The sequence below is a fragment of the Rhododendron vialii genome, chromosome 11a, assembly GCF_030253575.1.
Source record: "Rhododendron vialii isolate Sample 1 chromosome 11a, ASM3025357v1".
Taxonomy (NCBI): domain Eukaryota; kingdom Viridiplantae; phylum Streptophyta; class Magnoliopsida; order Ericales; family Ericaceae; genus Rhododendron; species Rhododendron vialii.
Window position 1 is genome coordinate 6,423,571 of NC_080567.1, and position 6,181 is coordinate 6,429,751.

The 6,181-nt window shown below is 34.6% G+C and overlaps 1 long non-coding RNA gene across 1 annotated transcript; it reads right to left on the minus strand.

The window, feature by feature from the left end:
- Positions 1–926: 926 nt before the first annotated feature.
- LOC131308240 (uncharacterized) lies at positions 927–3,457 on the minus strand. Its single transcript, XR_009194391.1, has 2 exons — positions 2,987–3,457; positions 927–1,159 (listed from the first exon to the last, which is right to left on the minus strand). It is a non-coding gene; the product is annotated as an uncharacterized LOC131308240 (long non-coding RNA).
- Positions 3,458–6,181: the final 2,724 nt, after the last annotated feature.

Genomic DNA, 6,181 nt, shown 5'->3' on the forward strand with positions numbered 1-6,181 from the left:
CACTCTCCAGATCTTCGTCCTCCGGGGCTGGTGCTGGTGGTGGCGGTATCGGTACTATTGGCTCCGGATGCATTAGCCTCCATTGTAGTTCATCTTCCCAATTGACTGGTGCATCGATTGGGGCCAACCAACCATCATCGTCCTCTTCATTGGAAGACAACCAACCCTTATTATCCTCTTCCTCTTCCATGTCCTCATCAGCCTCATCTTCCTCAGCAGAGCTCTCCTGGTTCTGATCTTCCTCCAGGAATGATGGTTCCTCAGGGTATTCTTCTTCTTCACTAATATATTCTGGGGGTGTCCTTTGAATTTCATGGCTAACAGGGGTCGGGGCGGCAGTGACTTGAGGAGGGGCATTGTCAGGATTGGCGTAATATTTATAGTAAGGATCGTCGTCCATACAAAATCCTGGTATTGACCTCAAGACCCTTTGAGTCTCTCTCTCATTAGCGGCTACCTTTTGAGGACCCCAATCTTGTGAATGATGTACCCTCCTTCGGCAAAACAAATTAGCCATCACCATCGGTACTGAGCATAAAGGAGAGGGAAATCTGTTAGAACATACGGATCCTTGAATGAAAAGTCAGGCCCTATGCGTCCTAGAAGGTCTCGCAGCCTCGTCCACTCATCTGCTAGTTGTACACAGTATACCGGGTCCATCTACAAAGAATAGTTATAATTAGATTTAGGGTTAAATAACGCATATTACAAATTCTAAGTAGGTTTGATTAACTCTTCAAGTTATTCTCTTAGTATGACGTTCTACCCAATCTACCCAAGGTTGGAGGGTTTGAACCTAAGCTCTAATACCAAATTGTAACGCCCAAATTTTTGGACACGTTAATTAAATCATTTCTAATTAATTTAAAAAGCCATAAAACTGATTTAAGAAATAAGATTTTATTAAACAGAGTTTAGTGCAGAAATCTCAAAATACTAAATTCAAAAATACTTAACTGTCTTACAATCCAACGAAATAAAACAAAGTTTGATAAATGTGATAACACTTTTGAAAATTCAAATAACAATACTTTAAATTAACAGAGCTTCTAAGGGTAAGACATCCAAGGCTCGACAAACTCCCCTTCCTCAACTGGGAGGTCCTCACCCTGGTACTGATCATCTTGAAGAGGATTCTGTTCTTCGGTCTCTTGATTACCTGGCATGAAACGCTAGCCCAACGGCACTATAATGAGTTTCGAAACTCAGTAGATAATCTCAACCCTACTAACTTCTTAATCTATAGTTAGCAGTTCAACGATATAACAATTGACAATATACATAAGATACATAATAATAGCACATCATCCTTTTTCTTTACTATCCATCAACTTACATGATATCTAAGGATCCTCTCCACGAGATCATTTTCCTCCCACATCCACTAACTACAACCGTCTCATGGGTCCACCCTTCCTCTTGCTTATCCTGTACTAGGATCCTAGGTGAGTTCACCTAAATTATGTATCTAGCATGTTCTCACTTAAGACCATAACAGGAGGATCAAGTCATCCCATGACGCATCGTACATTAGGGTCGGACATCCCTACCACTAACTATAACCGTCTCATGGGACCTATTCCCTCTTGAACAAAAGAAGCAAATTTTTCCATGACGCATTATACATTAGCGTCACAACATCTCTCAACACTGGGCCCCATTGGTTACCCATTTCATCACAGGGCCCCATTGGTTACCCTTGCCATCACCATGGGTCAAATCACAATCCACACACTTACACTTCCAACACTTTACCATTTTCCGTTTACTTAACATCGTCTACATGAATCACTACTCGTAACCATCCCGTGAACCTAAGTCCATTCTAGCATGTACAACATGATACAATCAACAATAGCTCAAACACGATACATTTCAATGAAACAACAATATAAAAATTGATAGGTGCAAATAATTAAACACATAAGGGATTTGGATTGGACCGATGCCTTTCGAGTTACTTATAAGTTTTATTGAACAATTAAATTCCCTTGTATTTTTTTTTTTTACTTGCCGTTTTGTAGAGTCATGTCTAAGATTTAGAATATTTTAGGAATTCAATGTTGTCCTAAGGTTCAGTGATTGATAACTTTAGGTGACCGTTTATATATGAAAACTTTGGTGGGGTTTAAGTGTAGTTTTGTTAACTTAACTAGCATAACTTTAGGTAATAGTTATTGAATGAGTTTGAAAGTTTTAAGTTGATCAGTAGCATTCGTTAACTTTTTCTTTTTCTTTTTTTTTATAACTTAGTTTACAATAGTTACAGGATTTCTTATTTTGTAAGTTAGGCTACTATATTAAAAGTTTCTAGTCATTCCACTATTTTTATAACATATAAGGTGGTACTTTCGTAGTCACTTGTAATGTCGTCTTATCCACTTTTCTTTTCATTAATAAAATTTCCAAGGTGTATTACTAATAAACTGAACTTCGCAGATCCTCGTTATACTTCTTCTTCTTAATTTTTGATAAGTTCATTTTTATTCCAACATAGATATATTTAGGTTTTATACTATATATATATATATATATATATTTAGGTAAATAAATGCATTGATTATATATCTACACATATTTTTCCGGGGACTTAATTAACATTTAATTAACAACTATACATTCCAGTACACAAAAAAAAAAAAAAAATAATTGTTGTCATGTATTAAACATTTGCAAACATTCAAAGTTGTTCTACCATATAAGACAATTATATACAGTGGGGTGAAACCTCCGTTTGAGGTTCACTTGTAAACCATTTGGGGTTCAATCGAATAGCATACAAAGTCTAGAGCTAATAGTGTAATAACATCATATGGTTTCAGAACAAAAGAAACAGAACACGCAGGAGGAAAAGAAAACAGAGTTTCGGTTCTGTTTTGTTCTGGTTCAACATGGGTTCGAATTTTTTTTCATTTCTAAGTATTAAAACTAAAACACATACGGGTACGGATATACTTAGGGGAAAGTAGGAGAGCAATTATCCTACCTCGAATCCGGCCGAAAAAAGAGATTAATGGGTCCGGTTGATTTTTAGCGATTGGAGAAGACGACGGAATCGGAGAACTCCGGGGCTGCCTCGGAACGAATGGAAGGTGGGCTATGGATGCTTGGTGATGTAGTGGTTGATTGGAAATCCGAATTTGATGTATGGAGCTATGTAGGAACCCGTTTTTCTCTCTCTCTCTCCAAAAACTCCATGGATGAGAACTCAATTTCTCTCTCTTTCTTTCTTTGGACTAAGTAGTAAAATGGAAGGGAATGACTGTGGTTTTAATTTTCGGAATTATAAGGATATGTATATTGGGAGAGAATGAGATAGTGGGGAGGTGGGGTGTTGTAGTGGTTTGAGGGCATAGAAGGAGAAGTGGGGAAGTGAAAGAGAGATAATCGGAGAGAGAGAGAGAGTCAGCAGAAGAGAGATGAGAGGAGATGAGAACATGTCCCATGTTTTGTGTACTTGGAAATATCTCCATGTATTCATACACGTACATACATATATGTTATATATTACATTTTATAACTTTGCCAAGATTTGTAATAATTAATAGTATATATAATTAAAATAAAAATAGAACTAACAAAGAAGCTATTTACTAACTGTTATAATTAAACTAATTAACATTATTTGAATGATTGTTAAATAAATTAGGGTCGTTACAATAAATGTTATTATTTGATGCATGAGTAAATTTTAGGAAAAGGGTGGCTTTGGGTGCCCTACTGAGTGATTTTCACTCATGATGCTTCTTTTTGTGGTCATGGCATTTTACGCTAGGTTTTAAGGATAATTCAGAATATGAGGGGTCACTTGCAGAATACGTAGCGATGGAATAAGAGGATGGAAATAGATCATTAGAGTCGTGGCTTTATCAGTAGTTCCACTGACGTAAAGGCTCTAAATAAATTCCTATTTGAATTGAACGCTTATTTAATTTTGAGTTTTTCAAATAATTTTTTATTTGGACAAATTCTAATTGAAATAAGTTAGTTAATTTTCCTTACTCCTTAGAGGTTGAGATTTTTAATTATCAATGAGTTCATTTGTTTCTTTTAAATAAAAAGAGGAGTTTTATTTATTAACGTATTCAATTTGTGGGGCATTACAATATTTAACCTTAACGACCTTTCAACTTCAAGGGAAACTTAAAAATTCGTCCTTATTGTCCTCTTCACTTATGAATTCATCCTGTCATTTTTAGCAACTTATGATTTCGTCATTCTCATACTTTTAATACCGATATTGCCCTTTGAGTGTTGTTAATTGTATATATGTATATATTTTTAGCAACTTATGTATGTATGTGTGTGTGTGTGTGTGTATATATATATATATATATATATATATATATATATATATATATATATATATATATATATATATATATAGTACGTCTCCCGTAAGGACCACCTCATTTTAATAAAATGCAGACCTCCTTTTCCCGATTGAATTTCGATGAGCTCAATGTGTTCAGAATGTGATTTTAAGGGTACCCGTGAGAAATCAGCAAAAGAAATGACCGGGAAGGACTTCATCAGAACAGTTTTTGTTTATTTTTTATCGAACGATTCAAACAAAAACTGCTCGAATGAAGCTCTTTCTGGTCATTTTTTTTGCCGATTTCTTGAGGGCATTTTTAAAATCACGTTCTGAACACATTGAGCGGCTCGGATCATCGAAATTAGATCGGAAAATGGGAGAAATGAGGAGGTCTGCATTTTAACTAAAAGAAGGACTCCCTTATTTGAGACTGAATATATATATATATATATAGGCCAGATTTCAAACCATATATGTAGTACAGGCTTTTCAATTTCATGGTAAATTTATTTGTAGCATTTATCATGAAATATGTCTGTATGTTCCTATCATTTCATGGTTAATTATTTGGACTATTTACCTGAAACTATTTCATGGTTAATTATTTGGACCATTTACCATGAAACTAGTCCGGCAAAATTTGTTAGGCCGCTGCACGGACCAATTCATATAAGGATAGTTTGAGATGTACAAATACTTATGTTTACATCTCAAAATTCTTGTCTATATAGGCAGAGAATTTTAGGATGAAATCATAAGTAATTTACATTCCAAAATTCTTATTTATAATGGCCGAGAATTTTAGGATGAAATTATAAGTAATTTTCATCCCATAATTCTTGTCTATACAGGCCGAGAATTATAGGATGTAATCATAAGTAATTTTCATCCCATAATTATTGTCTATACAGGCCTACAATTTTAGGATGAAATCATAAGTAATTTTCATCCCAAAATTCTTGTCTATATAGACCAAGAATTTTAGGATGAAATCATAAATGATTTTCATCCCAAATTTTTTGTTTATATAGGCTAAGAATTTTGGGATGAAACCATAAGTAATTTTCATCCCAAAATTCTTGTCTATATAGGCCGAGAATTTTAGGATGTTATCATAAGTAATTCACATTCCAAAATTCTTGTCTATATAGGCCGAGAAATTTTAGGATGGAATCATAAGTAATTTACATCCCATGTAATGTCATGGTAATTTAACTATGTAACGGTTTGAGGATGTCATGTTATATATTTTTTTATGGCAATTTAGCCATGTTCCGGTGGCCAACTTGGAAAATGAAGAAAAAAATGCAAAGATGTGGTCAACTTATCATGTTATATTTCTAAAAATATCGATTCCTCAAATACATTCCATGATAAAAAAAAAAGTCATCAATCATATTGAAATTTACCAAATCTCATTGAATTAGGAAAATAATCCAATCCAATCCCACTAAATTGGGAAAACAATCCAATCCAATCTCACTAAATTAGAAAAGCAATATAACATAATATATGCATATCATAATATATGTATATCATAGTGAAAAGAGTAAGAAAGGTAATTCACACACTAAAAAGATGAAAACATAAGCATGAAAAAGGGTGGGATGAATTCTTACACGGCATGAATAAAGAGGATGGATATTTAAATATTCTCAATTTTAATTAGTTTATTGGGGATGCTCTCATAAGAAAAACACAAATTTAAATGTAAAAAATTATACTAGGGTTTAGTATAGAGTAGCACTATTGGTACCGACGGGGTCGGTACCGAAATCATAGGGATGGCCGCGTCGGGCCGTCTCCGGCCACCGGACGGCCGATCCGAGCCGTCTAAAAATTCTAAAAAAGGGGTGCTCGGAT